Raw genomic sequence first — 21815 nt, 5'->3', positions numbered from 1 at the left:
GGGGAGAGGAGAGGAATAGATTGCAAAGGGGAACAAGGAAATTTGGGGGGACAGTGGATATGTCTGCTATTTTGACTGTGGTGATGGTTTCATTGGTATATACATATGTCAAAAATGTAACAAGTTGTATACGTGATTTATTATATGTTGACTATACCTCAAAAAGGCTATTTTTTTAAATCCCGCTCAGCCTCCAGGCACTCCATTAGGTTGGTGTGACTTGTCTTGGAAATACACTCTGAGCATTTGCCGGGGGAGATCCACTGCCTGGGCCTCTGTTGCTTCTCCCAAGTAGAACTGGCAGCTAAAATACGAGATGCCCGTGGGCACAACCTCTCACCCCCATCACCGAGCAGGGAGCAGAAGGAGGCTGCTGGGGATGCCCCCACAGGGAGCACAGTCTCATCGGGAATGACCTTCCATGGCAAATAAAATCACCAGGGCAAGTCAAGGGAGAGACCAGGGAAGACAGTGCTCCAGCCTATATTTAAAAAGGATGAGAAAGGTTGAAGAAAAAGAGAAGAAGGGACAGAAATTCTCTTCACACATTTGCAGAAGTAGGTCTGGACTCTCCATCCACTTCTCCTCCGACACGTAGGACAGGAGTCTCAGAGGAAATGGCATCATCTTCCCATGTTTACAGACACAGCAATGAACTCAAAGAACAATCTTATCAGGATTTTCCAAATGAAAACATGGAGCGTACAGAGAATAAAGATCTGCAAACTCTTATGGTGGCTGAGACTGAAATGGTTAATGAAAAGCAAAAGTGTGTGCTGAATGACACCAGCCACAATGGCCTGAACACTTAAGTAGTGTAATATATTTGGAACATTGACAGCTAACAAGGCCTTCCTTCCATGTCAGACCAAGAACACAGTTTCCTAAAGATAAAAATAGCACATGCTTTTCCACTTTTCCATAAACGACTGTATTAGAAAACTAACAAACCATGAAAAGCAAAATATGGCTAGTCTATTCAAGAAAAACTGGTGTTTCTATTTTGCCTGTAAATTACTTTCTAATACAAAAAACAATTCCTGTTACATTGAGGTAATTCTAACTAGGGACATATGAGAGAGAGATTGAAATCTCATGAGCTGTCTCCTTTTCTTCTCAATTCTGTGTACTCATGGGTACAAATGGAACTAGTTTTTGTTTGTTTGTTTGTTTGTTTTTTGAGATGGAGTCTTGCGCTGTCGCCCAGGCTGGAGTGCAAAGGCGTGATCTCGGCTCACTGCAACCTCTGCCTCCTGGGTTCAAGCAATTCTCCTGCCTCAGCCTCCCGAGTAGCTGAGATTACAGGTGCCTGCCACCATGCCTGACTAATATTTTTTTTGTGTGTGTGTGTTTTTTAGTAGAGACAGGGTTTCACCATGTTGGTCAGGCTGGTCTCACACTCCTGACCTCAGGTGATCTGCCCACCTCGGCCTCCCAAAGTGCTGGGATTACAGGCGTGAACCACTGCACCTGGCCCGGAACTGGTTTTAAAACAGGAAACAGTTGATATACTGAATGGAAAAGCAATACAATTTGAAGTTGAAAAAACAAAATAAGATGCCCAGTTAAATTTAAATTTCAGTTAAGTAACTAATAGTTATTTAGTATAAGTACATCCCATATACGACAATTGAAGTATTTGTTATTTATCTGAAATTCAGACTTACCTGGGCATCCTAGTATCCTGTGTTTTGTTTTGTTTTGTTTTTCCTTTTGTTTTCTTCTTTTTCCCCGAAATCGGACAACCTTAATTTTAAGGTATTTATTCATTTTTAAAAACTAAATATTTTTCGGCAGTCAGAACTAGAGCAAAGATAAATGACCCCAGGACTCCGTTTAGCAGGCAGTCAGGAAGTGTGACAGTGTGGTGGGTGGCAGCCCCAGCCAGGCCTTTCCTCTTCCCTAAACTGCCACAGCAGGACTGCCACACTAGAGAATCCCAGTTTCCATTTGAGCAGCCCCTCCAGAGTTTGGAAGGAGTCAGTGCTTTAGCCTGAGGAGCTGCGGAAGGCTCTAACACTTTGCTTGTTGGTTGAATAAAAATCAACCCAAAGGTGGCCTACACTCATTGAAGTAGGAATGCCAGAATTTCCGTGGTGTCACATAGAAGAAAATATCTAAGTGCTTAGGGAGATGGCAGTGCTAGTGGATCTACTAGATCATTAAGACTCACTCCCCCACCCAGCGCAGGTCTAGAGGACACAGCCTTGCCACACTGGGAAGTGTAAATGAGCTCCAGCATCTTTATTTTTTTTTATTTTTTATTTGTTTTATTATACTTTAAGTTTTAGGGTACATGTGCACAACGTGCAGGTTTGTTACATATGTGTACATGTGCCATGTTAGTGTGCTGCACCCGTTAACTCGTCATTTAACATTAGATATATCTCCAAATGCTATCCCTCCCCCCTCCCCCCGCCCCACAACAGTCCCCGGTATGTGATGTTCAATTCCCACCTATGAGTGAGAACATGCGGTGTTTGGTTTTTTGTCCTTGCGATAGTTTGCTGAGAATGATGGTTTCCAGCTTCATCCATGTCCCGCATCTTTAAAAAAAAAAAAAATCTCTAAGTGGTGGCTCTTCTCGGTAGATCAGGAGCTATAGTGAGGAAATGCTACAAAATTGGAGTTTCTAAATGCGGGGGGATGGTGGGATTCTGAGGAAGGAGGGGCCACATGGTAACACTTACAAAAGACCAAGTGGGCATGGTTGCCACTATGGACGGTGGAGCCAAAGCAGTCCTCAGAATAGTCTGACCCCCAGAGATCTTTGGCATTGGCTGGTTGATCATGGTGTCCCTGGAACTGAAACAGAAGGACGGTCTACTAAATTTTTACCTGATCTGTATAAGCGGAAGAGTTCTATCTCTAATGAACAGAAGTCTAACTTTAGTCACCAGAACTGAGAGTCAATTCAATCAGTTCCCAGATTTGACATAGTTTATAGACCTAGAACCCCTTGAATGAAAGGTAAGCTGGCTCCCCTTGAGGAAGGACCCTGTTACATTTCCGGCATTTTATTCTGATAATCTTTTTCCCAGCCTTCCCCAAAGAAACTTAGGGCCATTTACCAGGGAAAGCCATGGAAGAAAAGGAAATAATTAGGCTTTTTGGAGATTCCAGGACACTGGCTCTATGCTAACACCAGTTCTAAGAGACCCAAAATATCTTTGTGGTCTACCAGCCAAATTGGGGCTTCATAGAGGTCAGGGGATCACTAGAGTTTGAGCTCAGGTCTGTTTCACTGTGGGTCTAGAGGGTCCCTGAACTTATCCTATAGTTATTCCCCCAGTTCCAGAATGCAGAATTGAGCTGAGAGCAGTGGTTCATGCTTGTAGTCTCAACAATCTAGGAGGCCAACGTGAGAGGATCACTTGAGCCAAGCAGTTTGAGACCAGCCTGGGAAATATAGTGAGACCCCATCTTTTAAAAAGACAAAGAAAAATAAAGAAAATTGACATGGAAAAATAATATAAAATCTGAATAATCTCACATCTATTAAAGAAATTGAATCTGTAATTAGAACTCCTCCCACAGAGAACTATAAGCCCAATGCCCCCATCAGTAGGAGAAACAGAAAGAAACAATCTTCTTAACAGAAAGCATAATTGGAATAGAGATACTCAACATCAGGGAAGAATCCCCACATTGATTCTCTGATCCACAGAGTGAGGGCCAAGTGGAAGCCTTTGGAACTGCCTCTACCTGCCAAGATACTAAACAAAACAACACTGCATGTCTGGAGGAATTGCAGTAAGAACTTGAAAGATGAAGGATGATGATGTCCACCTCTCTCCATTCAGCTCACCTATTTGGTTTGTGCAGAAGACAAATAGGTGTTGGAAAATGACAGTGGACCAGTGTAAACTTAATCAGGCAGCGCTCCAGCTGCAGCTGCAAGATCAGGTGTTGTTTCATTTTTGCAGCTAATCAACCCTTCTCCTGGCACCTGGTGTGCAGATGGCAATTTTTCTTTTCTATTATCTGTTAGTAAAGACTATCGGATGCTGTTTATTTTTAGTTGGCAAGGTCAGCAATACACTCCAAGGGGAGAGCAGTCTGTCTCAGATCTCACCGATGCCTGGGGATAGGGAGGGAGTGGCCCCCTCACCGTCTCCATCCAAGGCCTAGTCCTCTGCTCCTGTTACGGGCAGCAAATCCATGCAGGTCTGCAACAACCTCAATTTTTGCCTCCTCAGAAGAAAGAATTCAATTGAGGGACGTAAGACAGAAGGAGAGACTGAGGTAAGTTTTAGCACAGGAGTCAAAGTTTATTTAAAAGCTTTAGAATAGGAACAAAAGGAAGGAAAGTACACTTGGAAGAGGGCCAAGTGGACGACTTAAAAGGCAAGTGCATGGTTTGACCTTTTGACTTGGGGTTTTATACGTCAGCATGCTTCCGGGGTCTTGCGTTATTTCTCTGCTGGTTCTTCCCTTGGGGTGGGCTGTCCCATGTGCATGCCTGAGCCCACTGGCTCAACTCCTGAGATCTTATAGGGAAACTACTGCTCACCAGTTTCGAGTGTTTCTGTCTATTAGGAGCCGGCTTTTCCCTGCTGCCGGGTGTGACCAACTATCGCTTTAGAAAAACAGTCAACAACTGCCAGACCATCACCTGATGGTCACCTGACACTCCTGGTGTGTGTGTGTGGGATGGGGAGCCCTCTCCTGCCATGCTCTTCCTCACTAGCTACCCACTATAACACTCCCAGAGGGACCTGCACATTTTGTGCTCTTTGCAAGACAGTGCCTGCCCAGCACCTGTAGGCCTGCTCACGCCTTCAGGGTCATGATTTTTGCTTTTTACCACAGGTACCCATAAGCAAAACATGGCGTTGTTCACCATGCTTTTACATTATTCGCATAATTTTAAGTTATTTACATAACAATGTAAAAGCATGGTGAACAATGCCACATTTTGCTTATGGGTACCTGTGGTAAAAATCCTGCTACTAGCTCATTTTGCAGTGTCTATAATGACAGGTAATGCTCCATTCACTCCTTTATGACACTTGCAAAAACTGAGAACATAACGCCTCCCAGTTAAGCAGGCATCTGGACAATGTGAGGAGAACAGAAACAGACCACGCTGCATTTATCTCTCTTGATGACAGGCACTGAGATTTCCACTTTTTCTGGTGTTTTATTACGTCTCTACTGGGCATTCTTACATACATCTTGCACACCATGGAAAGTTTCTCTAGGGCAGTGGTTCACAAACTTTTTGGATACAGGATACTTTTATGTGCTTGAAAACTGAGGACCCCATACAGCTTTAGTTCATGTGGGTGTCAGGTTCTAGCCCAAACTGAAGTCCGAAGGGAGTTGGTGGGTGGGTGAGGGGTAGCTGAAAAAACACCCAAGGAATCATAGGCAGTTTGAACATGGCCTTATCCTCTCTCTGGGCATGAGCCACATGTCCAGCGTCAGCAGGGTAATTATACCTTTTACAGACAATAGAGGCTCTCAAGCAATCACGAGCTCATGTGAGTGGTCACCCAATGCACCTCAAGTGGCATGGTTCATAATGTGCGGAGTCGTGTGCCTGCACTCCAAACCCACTGAGTCATGGTGCACCAAAAAGTGGCCTCAGCCTACCCCTGACTAAAGCACAGCCATCTTCCTTACACTCCACACCTAGGCCAAGGGCATATTCCAGGTAAGGACATGTGCCCTTAGAGTAGAGCCCTGAATCCATAATCCACAGCAACAATACAGAGAGTAACAGCTCACTACTAGGATCCTAGCTATGCTACTTATGACTATTAGGGCCCAGCGTAGGCCAGAGCCTAGGGATGCCTACCATCTCTGCAGGGGGTCGTCAGTAAGGCTCTTGACTACCTTAATCTCCTGTGAGACCCCTTGCAGGGCTGCTGTTATGTTCTGCCAATTGTCAGGGATAAAGGTAGAACATTGTGTTCCTAAAAGGGCACAGGTGCCTCCTTGGGCAGCAGTTACTATGTCTAAGACCATTCGGTTTTGCAACACCACCTTTCTGATCTGATCAACCTCATCCATTAATGGGAAGAGGGCCACTCAGGTGTAATTCAGAGCCTGAGCAGCATGCTCTGCAAGAGCAGTAACTTGTGCTTCTACAATTATGACACACACTCCAGGGATAGTGACTGTCAAGGGGTAAAACCACCAGGGTACTCATCACACTTGCAAAAACCGAGAGTGTAGCACCTCCCAGTTATGCGGGCATCTGGGCAATGTGAAAACAGTGGCAGGTACATGAGGCCACCCTCAGGTATAATGTCCAGTCCAGTTTGCTTATAGGCAAGGCCACCCTGTGTCCCCACAGACCCATAAACTCCCAGGGGGGCACACAATCCATCGAGGCCCCTTGGTGGGGCCGCTTCTTCCTCCATACCTTTGGTGTGGTGACATGTATTATGTTTACACAGGCTGTGACGGGTACCCATCCCACAGTGCTGTTGCCCCAGTGTTGCTCTATGCACCACGGTGCCTGGGCCGGGGGTACTGCACGTTACCCCACTAGCCAGCCCCACCCATCATAAACGCTATGGGCCAGCCAGGGAATGGCTGTGCTGTGGGTCTTGTGGCATCCTTTGTCCAAAGCTTGCCACATTGCATTCCAGGCATCGGCCATGGGACCCCAAGTCTCCAGCCATGTCCGGTTCTCTACAGATGCTGAATGTATGTGCCAAGGCAAGCCATCTGCAGCTGCTAGAAGGGCGGTGCAGATCCAACAGCTGGAAACATTGGTCACTTCAGCATAGGGGTGGGCCCAGTCCACAATGCAGTTGGAGCATGTTAACCTACGGTTAGAATGACAGAGTAGGCATACGTACTAACAGAGGAAAATCAAGTCCCTCAGGCAAAATACAGGCTAACCTTTCATCCCTGGATAACAATGCAGCCCCCAAGGGCTTCTGCCCTGGGCAATAGTACCACACCTTTTCAGCTTCCCGTGGTTCCTTTGGGTCCTGTATTCAAGCCAAAGTCACAGGAGAGCTTGTAGTAGGCCACACAGTACATATGACCCCTGCAGGAAGGTTTCTTCCCTGGCCTTTTTCCTACAAACAGTTAACTTTGGGGACCATGCATTGAACACCCAAAGAGTGACATACAAGTCATACTGTAGGCCCTCCCCACAGGGAGCTACGATGGACAACCACCAGCAGCCGGGGGCTTGGAGGGGCTATGGCCACAGCCAGGTTTTCTGTTCCCCTGCCTTCAGGGGCACTGGGGCAGGCAACAACAGCTTACTGTTCTTCCCCATACCTGGTCAGAGGAGGTTACCCTTGGTGTGTATCTGCAACTGAATGGGGCGGCTGCCCGTGTAGCAAAGCCTCCACCTGGGCTGGGCTGCTTTTCCGTGGCCATTCATTCAAGGTTTGGAGCATCAGGTCCAGCCTGGAACTTCAGCCCTGCAAAGACAGGGGTGTGACATGCAAGTACAACCCATTCTTCAAGAGCTCGTTATATCGCTCAATCACACCCACAGCTTGCAAGTTGTGTGGTACATGGAATCCCTACTTTATGTCCATTGTTGTGCCTGTTGTCCAGTAAAATGTGTCCCCCATCACTCTCAATGACCAAAGGGCAACCACATAGAGCACGTAAGTGTTGCAGGGCCTGGATGGTGTGCTGTTGGTTGGCCACCCTACAAGGATAGGCAAACAACAGGCCTGTGGCTATGCCCACAGCTGTTAGCACATGCGTATACCCTTGTGACTTCGGCAGTGGCCCAATGTAGTCTACTTGCCACCTGGTTAAGCGCACTTGCCCTGTTGTTACTTGTGTAGCACTGGGCAGCTGCCTCCATTTAGGGTATGCCTGAGCAAATGACAGACATTTCGGACAAGCCTCCCAAATGTCTTGCATGGGCAGGGACAGACCCCAACATTTATTGACCTGTTGCATCAGTTTACCCCCTGCATGTCCCAGTTTCCAGTGTAGCTACAAGGCCACATCTCATGTAGATGCCAACTCGCACCATCAGACCTTGGCCAAGGCTTCTGCCTCATCATTGTTGGGTGTGGCCAGAGGCATATGGCCTGACAAATGATAAATAGTTACATCTTTGTGATGACCCATTTCCAAGAGGTCTTGCCACATGGGTTGGTGGCCCCAAATAGGTTGATGGCCAACCAGCCAATTCTGTATTTTCCAAGTAGTTAACCACAAGGTTAGGCCTCCATAGACTGCCCAGCTATCGGTACAGAGTACCATATGTGTCTCCGCCTTGGTGATCACCATCCATACTGCTCTAAATTTAGCCCATTGACTACTTTGTCCACACCTGGTTTCAAACCATATGGTTTCGGTACTAAGTTGGACTGCAACGCTGGTCCAAGCAGGAGTAGCACCTCGACTAGACCCATCTGTGTGCCATGCCCCATCAGGAATAGAGGGATGCCCTTCCTTAAATGGCAGTGGCTCGGGGTCAAAGGGTGCCTCAGGCCCCATGGCCTTCTCTTGCATTAGGACTGCAGGTCCCAAGACCTCTTGCAACTCTGCTGCTAATGGGCTTGTACTCAGCATACTCTGTTGCTCCAAGTAAGTGCCTCACTTTGCCAAAGTGGATGTCTGTGCCATCCCAGTCCGGGGGGTCATTACACATGAATGCACCCATCCCACTGTCAGGTAAGTCATCCACACTATGACTGTAGCCCATCCTATCACTTCTCGCATGCCTGAAGGTCAGCATATACAGCTGCTAGCTATTTCTCTATCAAGGAATACCAGAGCTCAGCTCCTTTCCATAGTTGGGACCAAAAGCCTCCTGGCATTCTCAAGCACTCTGTGTGCTGCCACAGGCCCCAACTAAAACCATCTGTGGTCACATGCATATCCAGTTCAAATGGGCACCACTTGTCAACTACCCATAGGGCTCATGCCTGCTGAATAGCCCACTTGGCTGCCAGGAAGGCAGTCTCAGCCACATCAGCCCAATCCCAGATTGCTCCCTTCTTTGTTAACTGATACAGTGGTTTTATCATTTGAGCTAAATGAGGCAGGAATGTCCACCAATATCCCAGGAGGCCCACAAAAGTTTGCAGCTGCCTCACCGTGGTGGGCCAGGGATATGCCTAAATTTTGTCAATGATAGCCTCTTGTATGGCCTTCATCTTACCCGACCAGATAACTCCCAAGAATTTAGCAGGTAATCCAGGCCCTCGGACCTTGGATTTGTTGATGGCTCAACTGCATGCTGCCAAATGTTGCCACAAGAGGGGTGCCACTGCTTCTAAGTCTGCAAGAGAATCAGAGGTTAACGTAATATCATCAACCTAATGGAACAAGTGGACTCCCTTTGGACATTTTCAGGCGGTTAAATCCATGGCAACAAGACCATGACATATGGTGGAGCTATGCACATAGCCCTGCAGCAACACTGTGAAAGTCCATTGTCATCAAGGCAAACTGTTCCTGGCTCTCTAGAGCAAGGTCAACTGAGAAGAATGCATTGGCCAAGTCCACCACATAGTGGTACTCTCCCAATTCCATTGTCGAGTGGTTCATCAAATCCATAATAGATGGCACATCTTCCAAGCCATGTAAAATATCCACCTCCAGAATGTATTCAGGTATGGGAGAGACACACACAGTGTATAAGCAAGGAGCCAAGTGGCCAATGCCAAGGTACAGAGATACAGGTTTCACTTTCACTGACTGGCCTCCATAACCGTCAACGTATGCAGATTTGCCCAAAAACTTAACTGGGCTCCCATAAACAAGGCTACAATCTATGCCAGTATCTACCAGCATCAGCACCCACTGTACATTGGTGAGGGACCAGTGGATTGCCAATTCCACATGTGGCCTCTGGTCGTCTGGTGTCCCCCCAAGACAGACACTTTTGGCCAGTTCCCTAGTTGAACAGAAAAGGCTCTACATTTCCACCTGGCTACAGCAAGTAGTCTCTGAGCTGGGTGGGACCAGGTCATGCAGCAATGCCTTTCTCCCCTTTGGGCATTTTCCGGAATTGCTGCCCTGCATACAACTGTCTCCACAAAGTTAGGAGTATTTCATGAGCTGCTTATAGATTTTCTCTCAGTCAACCCCAGCCAAAATCAAATCTATCCACATCTGTGAGCGTGTCACTCGTTGGGGCCCCCTTTTTTATGGGGGAGCCCCTTGTGGGTGGGGTACCTTCCCATTCTTTATGGTGTGGACCCTTCAATCCCCCTGACGGCCTTCTGCTTCCCCAAGAGCCGCCATGGCAGTGGTTACTTCATGTATGTGGTGCCCTACGTATGGGGTGAAGACAGCAGCCAGGGAGCCAAAGGGGCTCAGGAGCACAGAACCCAACACGAGATCCCTCATGTGGGAGGTGAAACATCATCTGGCCCTCAGGTATTCAGGTATTCAGGTCAAATATAGCCAGCCGCATACCCATCTCCCGAATGACTTACACCAAATTGGCATACAACTGCCATTTACTCACAGTTTTGGGCATTTCACCAGCATTATTCCACACAGTTCATATGGCTGCCTGTAGCCACTCAGTCAGGGTGTGGTCTCCTTGCCCTGCCACTAACCACCTGCTCACTTGCAGCCGCTGACAGAGAGAGGGGTGAGTCATGATGGAGGCCAGCTTTTCCATCTCAGAGGTGGAACGGGAGATACTCTCTGCTCCCTCGTTCCACAGACAAAGCATCCAGGCAGGCAGGGGTTCCCCTGGACACTGGCAGCACTGCTTGCCTAATTCCTGCAACTCAGTTGGGGTATAGGCAATATATGAAATGTGTTGCATTATAGTGGGGAGTCCCTGAGTCCACCCTTGGGGCCCCAGTGGCTATTCATGATCTACTTTCTGTCGGACCACTGGGTGAGCCCGCAACAGGGGTTCTTCCTCCTTGGTATGAAACTGAGTGGGGATCTCCAGACAAGATGATGGACCCAGGCCTGCATTCACGGTAGCCTCTAATTCCTTTTCCAAGCTCTGAAGCCACACCTCCAGATGCCCTGCCTGCATTCATGGCAGCCTCTAATTATTTTCCAGACCAGTGTAGCCAGGCCTCCAGTCTGCATCCCTCAGGGACTAGGTGTGTACTTTTCTTAGCACAGTTAAAAATGCCCATCCAACTCTGCCAGCGAAGGCTCTCTCCTTCTTGGTGCTCTGCGCTTCCAGCTGCTTCAGTGCCTTCTCCATGCTCATGGGGCACCCATCCACTGCCATCCAGGTTTCCACTCAGGCCCACCCTCGCAGCACGGCTACCATCGGGTACCACAACCCATGTTGTGGTCACATGGCCAACCTGGAATTAGCAGGGACCAAAGGCTCACTTACCTTAGGATCCTGTTCGTGATGCCAATTGTCAGGTTCTAGCCCAAACTGAAGTCCAAGGGGAGTTGGTGGGTGGGTGGCAGGTAACTGGAAAAACACTCGAGTAGGCGGTTTCGACATGGCTTTATTCTCTCTCTGGGCGCAAGCCATATTTACAGTGTCAGGAGGGTAATTTTACCTTTTACAGACAATAGTGGCTCGGAGCCAAGCAAGTGCTCATGTGAGTGGTCACCTAATGCACCTCATGTGGCATGATTACATAATGTGTGGAGTTGTGTGCCTGCACTCCAAACCCACTGAGTCATGCCGCACCAGAAGGCTGCCTCGGCCTACTCCTCACTAAAACACAACCATCTCCCTTACAGTGGGCTAAATCTATTGCTATTTATGCTATTAGAAATTTTAACACAGAAGTTTTAATATTTACATTATTAATTGATTTTGAAATAATAAGCCCATTACAGGTTAACATAAATAACATACTTTTATTTAAAATATCTGTATTTTTTAAAAGAAAAAAATTAGCAACAACAGTGATCCTTGGAATCATCCCACCTCAGCCTCCCAAGTAGCTGGGACCGCAGGCACACACCACCATGCGAGCTAATTTCTGTATTTTTTGGTAGAGATGGGATCTTGCCATGCTGGCCAGGGTGGTCTCGAGCTCCTAAGCTCAAGTGATCCTCCTGCCTAGGTCTCCAAAAGTGCTGGATTACAGGTGTGAGCCACCACGTCTGGCCAGAAGCTGGATACTCTGTCTTGTTCTCCATCCAATCTGTTAGACTGTCAAATGCCAAATAACCTTTGGAAAATTCTACTCGTAAAATGAGAGAGATAAATAACTTCTGAGTATCATCATTAAAATAGTTTGACATCATGGACCCACTGGGTCCCACGTGGAGAATAGCTCTAAGCTAAAGAGTAGAATGGCTAGGGGGGACATAAACATTCAGCCCATAGCTGCTGACCACAATAACACATTTTAAGTCTCTTCCTCTCCTGCTCCTTGTGATTGCAGACGGACTCAATCTGTAGGAGAGCTGTAGAGAGAACAAGCTCAAGCCCCTGATTTTACCTACAAAGAAAGCTGAGCCCAGAGAAGTTAAGGGACTTACCCAGGGTCACAAAGCCACACAGCAGAGCTGGGGCTGAGCTCCAGGTGTCCTGCTACAGAGGCCACTTCTTTCTCCAACTAGGGAATGGCCTGTGATTACTTCAGAAAACAATGGTCAGCTAACTGATTCTGAATGCCCTTTGCTGGTAAAAGCTAATCTCCTGAGGAAAAATGTACACATTGGCTGGGTGCAGTGGCTCAAGCCTGTAATTCCGGCATTTTGGGAGGCGGAGACAGGCACTTGAGGTCAGGAGTTTAAGACCAGCCTGGCCATCATGGTGAAACCCCGTCTCTACTAAAACTACAAATATTAAGCTGGGCATGGTGGTAGGCACCTGTAATCCCAGCTACTGGGGAAGCTGAGGCAGGATAATCGTTTGAACCCAGGAGGTGGAGGTTGCAGTGAGCCGAGGTGGCACCACTACACTCCATCCTGGGCAACAGAGTGAGACTCAAAAAAAAAATAATAATAAAATAATAATAATAATAAATAAAAATAAATAAATAAGTATGCATCACCTCAGGTGGTCAGTCCGCCTTCCCAAGACCCAAGAGCACACAATGTTCCTTCTGTGAGTGATAGGGGGTTCACAGCACCACAGAGTCCATGACTTTTCCCTCAGAAGTGAATGCGTGGCTAATTATTTTGTATTTTTTGTAGACATGGAGTTTTGCCATGTTGCCCAGGCTGCTCTCAAACTCCTGGACTCAAGTAATCCCCCCACCTCAGCTTCCCAAGGTGCTGGGATTACAGGCATGAGCCACCGCGTGGCCTGCACCTATAGTCCCAGCTACTCAGGAGGCTGAGGTGGGAGGATCACCTGAACCGGGAAAGTTGAGGCTGCAGTGAGCTGTGATTGCTCCGGTGCACTCCAGCCTGGGCAACAGAGTGAGGTCCTGTCTCAAAAAAAAAAAAAAAGTGAACACACATGCTGGGGAAGAGGCCTGCAGGCGCCCCTGCCAGTTCTGCACCAGAGCACACTGTAGCAGCCCTGCTGTGACACAGGAAGCAGCTCCAGGTCCTGCAGTCTGAAGCGTGGAGCCTGAAGCCTGGAGCCCCCCATCCAATGCTGCGCCATGCTCACCAGTAACCCCCAGCATCAGCACCGAGGTAGCTGCAGATAAATTTCTCACCTCAAATGTCGAGAGATGTTGCTAAACTGTCCTTCTAAGGCTGTGTATAATAATATGGTCCTGCCAATACTGCATAAGACTATCTGCTTCATTACATCCTCACAATACTGAATATCATTAGCAACTTGAATTTTAAATTGTGCTAATCAATGAAAAATGATTACCTAATTACTAGTGAGTTGAGGTTATTTAACATTAATACTCCTTCTGGGGACATCACACTCTGGGGACTGTTGTGGGGTGGGGGGGGGGGGAGGGACAGCATTAGGAGATATACCTAATGCTAAATGATGAGTTAATGGGTGCAGCAAAACAACATGGCACATGGATACATATGTAACAAACCTGCACATTGTGCACATGTACCCTAAAACCTAAAGTATAATAATAAAAAATAAAATAAATAAAATACTCCTGATGGAATATTTTGTATTTATCACATTTTATATAAATTATCTCTATATAATTAGCACTAGAATGTCCGACTTGGTTTTCATTGTTCCTCACCTGTTTGGAAACACATTAAGAATGAGGGAGAGAATGGATGGGAACTCACCTAGGGATGCATGGAGCTGGTCTGCAGCCACTCTGAGGCCCTCTTAATACTTCCCCACCACACACTCAATTTCCCCTGGTTTGTCCATAGATACCTCCAACAATTTTTATGTAAATAAGAAAGAAAGACTCAGCTTTCAATGGAAAATGGTAGGTTGGATTTTATGACTGAAGTGGCAAAAAGAAATAAGGGATTTTATTATGGGGGAGGTCCAAACCCTGATGAAAAACAAAACTCATTGAAATTGTTTGAAAATTCAAGGATTAAATCAGATTATTTTGGATTCAGTAGGAATTAGATTACTCTAAAGCCCCAGGATACTTTATTTTGTAGAATGCACGGAAAGTATAGAAAAGAGAAACGAAGAGGGAAAGTCACGGCTAATAACCTGGAAGGGGTATATAGGGAGCCAAAGGCCTGTGGGACGTAACCAACTCTGCATTCCACTGGAGGCTTTATGATCAAACAGCAAACTATTTATCATGAATGCAGGATGTGGGCAAACTCAACAACTGCTCCCACTTTCAGAAGGTTTGCTGAGGGCAATCGCTTCCTGGCGTTGAACTCCTTGAGGTTATCCACTGGGACATCTAGAGAATGCAGTCTTGCAAGCCTACTCTGGACTGAGCAGCTGACCCCTTCTTCCATGCCCCCCTTCTCACTATCTCTTTTGCCTAATAAATATGGAGGGCTGTGTAAAGCTCAGGGCCCTTGTCCACTAGAGGCAAAATGCCCCCTGACCCCTTCTCCCAAATATACTCTTTTGTCTCTTGTCTTTTATTCCCGCTTTCACCCCACTTTGTTCAGTCCCCCTAGGTCCGTGCGGGTTACATAGTGGCACCCTGAACACCAGCAGAATCGGGTGCTCTACAAGTGGCGCCCTAACACAGGGACTATGCGGATGTGAATGAAGAAGGTCTGCTGGAGCAGAGGAGCTGAAATTGACAAGGTGAACGGGGACCCCGGGACGAGTCTGCCAACACTCTTCAGTGCCCTAAAGAGGTACTGGGAGCAGTACTTTAAAGTGGTACTGGGAATGGGAAGTTTTCTGAATCAGGGTAACATGGGGCAGAATTTGTCTGTTGAAGAAAAACATTATGTGCAGTTGCTTAAAGTTTTGTTGAAACAAACTGTGCTCAGGTTAGTTCTCACATTAAGATGCTATGGGAGGTTATTATGCATAACCCATGGTTTCCACAGGCAGGTACTCTTGATGTGGAAAACTGGGACAGAACAGGAGAAGGATTAAAACAGGCTCATCAAAAGGGTCTTAAAGTTGATTCTTCAGTTTTCTCCACTTGGAATTTAGTTCGTACTGTACTTCTGCCATTATCTCATTATTCTGTGGGACAGCAGGCTAAATCTAAAAATCTGAAAGAATCTGTTGTCCCACCCACAGTTCCAGTTGAAAATAAGTAATAGGAGAGGAAGGATAAAAATTGGCCTATACCGCCCCCTCCGGTTGCAGAAACATCTGTACCACCTCCTTCGGTGGCAGAAACAGAGATCCCAATACAAAGAATTTTTAGCTCTGCAGCCACAGCTGGAGAGCCCTTAGGACCTTGCGCTTTTCCTATTTCCATAAGGCCTGATCCAAATAATCCACAGCAGCTTAATCATGAACACACTCCACTGGAGTTAAGTTGTTAAAGGAATTAAAAGTGAGCGTGGTAAATAATGGCGTACAGAGCCCATTCACTTTAGGATCGCTAGAATCTATGTTTGGTGCTATGTGTCTTTTACCCTTTGATGTGAAACACTTGGCAAGAACTTGCTTGTCTGCTAGCACATATCTGACATTGAATTTAAACTGGCAAGAACTGGGTGCAGACCAGGCTAGACAGAACCGTGCTGCTGGAAATGGAGACATTACAGAGGATAGGCTATTGGGTAATGGCCCTTATTCTGACCTGGTACATCAAATAGCATTCACAAATGCTGCTTATCAGCAGTGCACACAGGCTGCTAAATGTGCCTGGGCCACAATTCCTGAAGAGGAAGTCCCAGTACAATCCTTTTTACATATCATGCAAGGGTCACAGGAACCCTATGCACAATTTCTTGCAAGATTACCAGAGGCAGTGAGGCATCAGATTCCTCATACCGCGGCTGCAGAAATGCTAACCTTTACTCTAGCTTTTGAGAATGCAAACGCGGATTGTAAATGTGCACTGGCACCAGTGAGGTGTACAAAAAACTTGGGAAATTTTCTCAGAGCTTGTCAAGATGTAGGAACTGAGCTTCATCGATCTGCAATGTTAGCTGAAGCAATGGCTAATTTAGCTGTTGACAAATCTAAAAAGAGCCAAGGGTCAAACCCTAAGATGGGAAAATGTTATAATTGTGGAAAAACTGGACATTTTAAAAAGGAAAGCCACCAGATCTCAGGACAGAAAGGATCTTACAATGCAGTTCCCCCTCGTCCCCAGCAGAAAGAACACCAGGACTTTGTCCTCGCTATAACAAAGGAAATAACTCGGCTAATCAGTGCTGCTCAAAATTTCATCAGAATGGCACCCCCCTGTTGAGAAATGAGACGGGGACCTGGACCCAGGCCTCACAAACAATGAGGGCATTCCCAGCCCAGACCTCGACCCTGTTTCAGGCATGGGCTCCCAGAGGCACATTGATTCCCTCACCTGAGGAACTCCAGGAAGTGCAGGATTAGATCTCCCAGCCAGAGAAAGGGTTATGTTAGCTGGGGAAGACAAACCCACCAAGATTCCCACTGGCATTTGGGGACCTTTACCAGCAGGATATATGGGACTAATTTTAGGCAAAAGCTGCCTTAACTTGCAAGGCATTACTGTAGTGCCAGGAGTTGTTGACTCTGATTATGAAGGGGAAATTCAAGTAGTTTTAATGTCACAAGATCTTCGAGTTTTTGACCTGAGAGAATACATAGTGCAATTATTACTTATTCCCTGCAAATTACACCCTTCTCCACGAAAGGAGAAACAAGGAAATAAAGGGTTTGAGAGCACAACTACACGGGAAATCTATCTATCCCAACCCATAGCCTCTAATAGACCCACCTGTGTAGTACAAATTAAAGGAAAGAAATTTTATGGGTTTATGGATACAGGAGTTGATGTGTCAGTGCTACCGGCAGGTCTCTGTTCTTAGAGCTCCCAAGATGGCGGCAAGGCTTTTGTTCTCTGACCTGGGGTTCTTGGCCTCACAGATTCCAAGGAATGGAACCTTGGGCCATGCAATGAGTGTTATAGCTCTATCAGAAGCTCTTCCAAAAGTTGTGCTGCTATCTATGGACCAAAACATACTCAAACAATAACGACCTCTGGGATTTCAGCTCAGAGCTAATTGCAGTCATTCAGGTTTTACAGCTCACAGTTTCAGATCCTATCAACATTGTCTGTGATTCAGCTTATGTTGTAAATGTAGCCAGTCACAGAAACTGCTACGATTAAAAGTACACTAGACCCAGAACTGCTTAATTTATTTTTAAGACTTCAACAAGTTATTTGTTCTAATGCAGCTTCTTTTCATATTTTTCATATTCCTTCTCACACACAACTTCCTGGGCCACTGTCTCTAAGTAATGAGAAAACAGACAAAGTGATTGCTTCTGTGTTTCAGCAAGCTCAACCATCTCATGCGCTTCTGCACCAAAATACTTCCGCCCTTACTAGCATGTTCCATTTAGCTCACAGCCAAGCTAGGGCTATAATACAAGCCTGTCCTACAGGCTTGTCTTATATTATACAGCATGTCCGTGGAGCCACACCTATAGAAGGATGTAATCCACGAGGTTTGGCTCCACATGAAATCTGGCAAATGGATGTTACACACATAGCAACCTTTGGTAAGCTTAGCTATGTTCATGTGACTATAGACACTTATTCTCATATGCTGCATGCTATGTGCCAAATAGGTGAGACAGCTGGTCATGTACAGTGACATTGTCATCATTTGCTCATATGGGGATACCTAAACAATTAAAAACTGACAATGGACCCGCTTATACTAGTCATGCTTTTAAAAATTTTTTGCAGCTTTGGGCTATAACCCATAAAACAGGAAATCCTTATAATCCTAGAGGACAAGGCATTATAGAGCGGGCACAACAAACATTACAACGCATGTTGAAAAGACAAAAAGGGGGAATAGGAGGCCAACTACCACCTCAATCAAAACTACATTTAGCCTTATTTACTTTAAATTTTTTGACTCCTGGCATGGATGGTAAGACTCCAGCAGAAAGACATTGGCAAGTGTTAGAGGAAAACAAAGTTTATCCAAAAGTGTTATGGAAATCCCTGGAAGAAGGACAATGGAAAGGTCTGCTGGATTGACTGACGTGGGGAAGAGGATATGCTTGTGCTTTTACAGGAGATGGACAAGCCATGTGGGTGCCCTCAAGGTGTGTGCAACCATGGAATGGGAGACTGGAGGAACCCAGGGTGGCCAACCATGGACACAGTCCCTCCTGTACATGAGCCAGCTGAGCCTGAGTGCAAAGATGGAGAGAAGGGCAACTGGAGTCACAACACAGTTCTAATGTTACATTTGTAAAGAATATCACCACTCAATTTATAGTTTGTGTTTATATATATATGTATATATATAAAGTATATATATACATATATATAAAATATATATACATATATAAAGTATATATACATATATAAAATATATATACATATATAAAGTATATATACATATATAAAGTATATATACACATATATAAAGTATATATATACACTATATATAAAGTGTATATATATACTTTATATATGTGTATATATACTATATATAAAGTGTATATATATACTTTATATATATGTGTATATATATACTTTATATATAGTATATATACTTTATAAATATAGTGTATATATATACTGTATATACATACTTTATATATAGTATATATACTATATATATACTTTATATATAGTATATATACTATATATATACTTTATATATAGTATATATATACTTTATATATATACTTTATATATATACTTTATATACATACTTTATATATAGTATATATATACTTTATATATATACTTTATATATAGTATATATATACTTTATATATATACTTTATATATATAGTATATATACTTTATATATAGTATATATATACTTTATATATATACTTTATATATATAGTATATATACTTTATATATACTTTATATATAGTATATATACTTTATATATAAAGTATATATATACTTTATATATAAAGTATATATATACTTTATATATAGTATATATATACTTTATATATAAAGTATATATATACTTTATATATAGTATATATATACTTTATATATACTTTATATATATACTATATATACTTTATATATAGTATATATATACTTTATATATATACTATATATACTTTATATATAGTATATATATACTTTATATATATACTATATATAGTATATATATACTTTATATATAGTATATATATACTTTATATATATACTATATATAGTATATATATACTTTATATATAGTATATATATACTTTATATATATACTATATATAGTATATATATACTTTATATATATACTATATATAGTATATATATACTTTATATATATACTATATATAGTATATATATACTTTATATATATACTTTATATATAGCATATATATACTTTATATATATACTTTATATATAGCATATATATACTTTATATATATACTTTATATATAGTATATATATATACTTTATATATATACTTTATATATATACTTTATATATATACTTTATATATATACTTTATATATAGTATATACATACTTTATATATATACTTTATATATAGTATATACTTTATATATACTTTATATAGTATATATACTATATATAGTATATATACTATATATAAAGTATATATACTATATATAGTATATATATACTATATATATAGTATATATACTATATATAAAGTATATATATACTATATATAGTATATATACATATATAAAGTATATATAAAGTATATACTATATATGTAGTATATATACTATATATAGTATATATAAAGTATATATAGTATATATACAATGTATATATAAAGTATATATAGTATATATACATATATAAAGTATATATATAGTATATATACTATATATAGTATATATACATATATAAAGTATATATATAGTATATATACTATATATAGTATATATATACTTTATATATAGATATATACTATATATAAAGTATATATATACTATATATAGTATATATACTATATATAAAGTATATATATACTATATATAGTATATATACTATATATAAAGTATATATAGATATATAAAGTATATATACATATATAAAGTATATATACACATATATAAAGTATATATATACATATATAAAGTATATATACACATATATAAAGTATATATATACATATATATACTTTAAGTTCTAGGGTACATGTGCACAACGTGCAGGTTTGTTACATAGGTATACATGTGCCATGTTGGTTTTTTGCACCCATCAACTCGTCATTTACATTAGGTATTTCTCCTAATACTCTCCCTCCGCCAGCACCACCCCCCAACAGGCCCTGGTATGTGATGTTCCCCAACCTGTGTCCAAGTGTTCTCATTGTTCAATTTCCACCTATGAATGAGAACATGCCATGTTTGACTTTCTGTTCCTGTATTAGTTTGCTGAGAATGATGGTTTCCAGCTTCATCCTTGTCCCTGCAAAGGACATGAACTCATCCTTTTTTATGGCTGCATAGTATTCCATGGCATACCCTTATGTCTTTGTGACAGCTAAGAAGGACCAGCTCCAGATAAACAATACCCAATTGACCTGTAAATCTTACCAGTTATATCACTGCGTTAATCATAGCACATTGCAAACACATAATATCTCTACTTTGATGATTTTAGGTCGCATCCCTGGGCTATGGATTCCTGTTAATCTGTCCAAGCCTTGGGCTGCCACACCTGCTTTGCATTTTGTGAAACTTCTTCTAACTCAGCTTACTCATCATGTCTGTAGAGCCTTAGACATAATAATTTTTGCTATTGTTTCCTTGGTCGCACTAATAACTTCTGTTGTGATGTCCTCTGTAGCTTTGCATAATTCTATTCAAACAGCTCAGTACATGAAGAACTGGACACACATGGCCGACCAAGCATGGCTACTTCAGAGTAAAATTAACACTGAGTTACAAACTGAAGTGGTGTTATGGGAAGTCAGGGACCCCAAACGAAGGCACCAGCTGGAGCCGCAGCAGAGGAACATAAATTGTGAAGATTTCATCTTAATATGGACATTTATCAGTTCTCAAGTAATACTTCTATAATTTCTTATGCCTGTCTTTAATCTCTTAATCCTGTTATCTCCATAAGCTGAGGATGTATGTCACCTCAGGACCACTGTTACAATTGTGTTAACTGTACAAATTGATTGTAAAACATGTGTGTTTGAACAATATAAAATCAGTGCACCTTGAAAAAGAACAGAATAATGGCGATTTTTATGGAACAAGGGAAGACAACCATAAGGTCTGACTGCCTGCAAGGTCAGGCAAAAAGAACCATATTTTTCTTCTTGCAGAGAGCCTATAAATGGATGTGCAAGTAGGAAACATATCACTAAATTCTTTTCCTAGCAAGGAATATCAATATTAATACCCTGGGAAAAGAATGCATTCCTGAGGGGAGGTCTATAAATGGCCACTCTGGGAATGTCTGTCTTGTGCAGTTGAGATAAGGACTGAGATATGCCCTGGTCTCCTG

General features: G+C 42.9%; 2 long non-coding RNA genes across 2 annotated transcripts in view; one reads left to right on the top strand and one right to left on the bottom strand.

The window, feature by feature from the left end:
• LOC129483080 (uncharacterized) overlaps nucleotides 1-21815 on the top strand; it is a 118097-nt gene that overhangs the window by 95204 nt on the left and 1078 nt on the right. The window contains exon 2 of the long non-coding RNA XR_008657889.1: nucleotides 18415-18445. This is a non-coding gene — a long non-coding RNA (uncharacterized lncRNA). The remainder of the gene's footprint in view (nucleotides 1-18414; nucleotides 18446-21815) is intronic.
• Nucleotides 4248-11386, bottom strand: LOC129483085 (uncharacterized). The gene is made up of 5 exons (XR_008657890.2): nucleotides 11264-11386; nucleotides 10418-10531; nucleotides 9104-9223; nucleotides 7249-7394; nucleotides 4248-6782 (listed from the first exon to the last, which is right to left on the bottom strand). It is a non-coding gene; the product is annotated as an uncharacterized lncRNA (long non-coding RNA).

This window comes from Symphalangus syndactylus, chromosome 1, assembly GCF_028878055.3.
Source record: "Symphalangus syndactylus isolate Jambi chromosome 1, NHGRI_mSymSyn1-v2.1_pri, whole genome shotgun sequence".
Lineage (NCBI taxonomy): Eukaryota > Metazoa > Chordata > Mammalia > Primates > Hylobatidae > Symphalangus > Symphalangus syndactylus.
The sequence above is the reverse complement of the archived record's forward strand: the minus strand, read 5'-3'. Positions and strand labels throughout refer to the sequence as shown.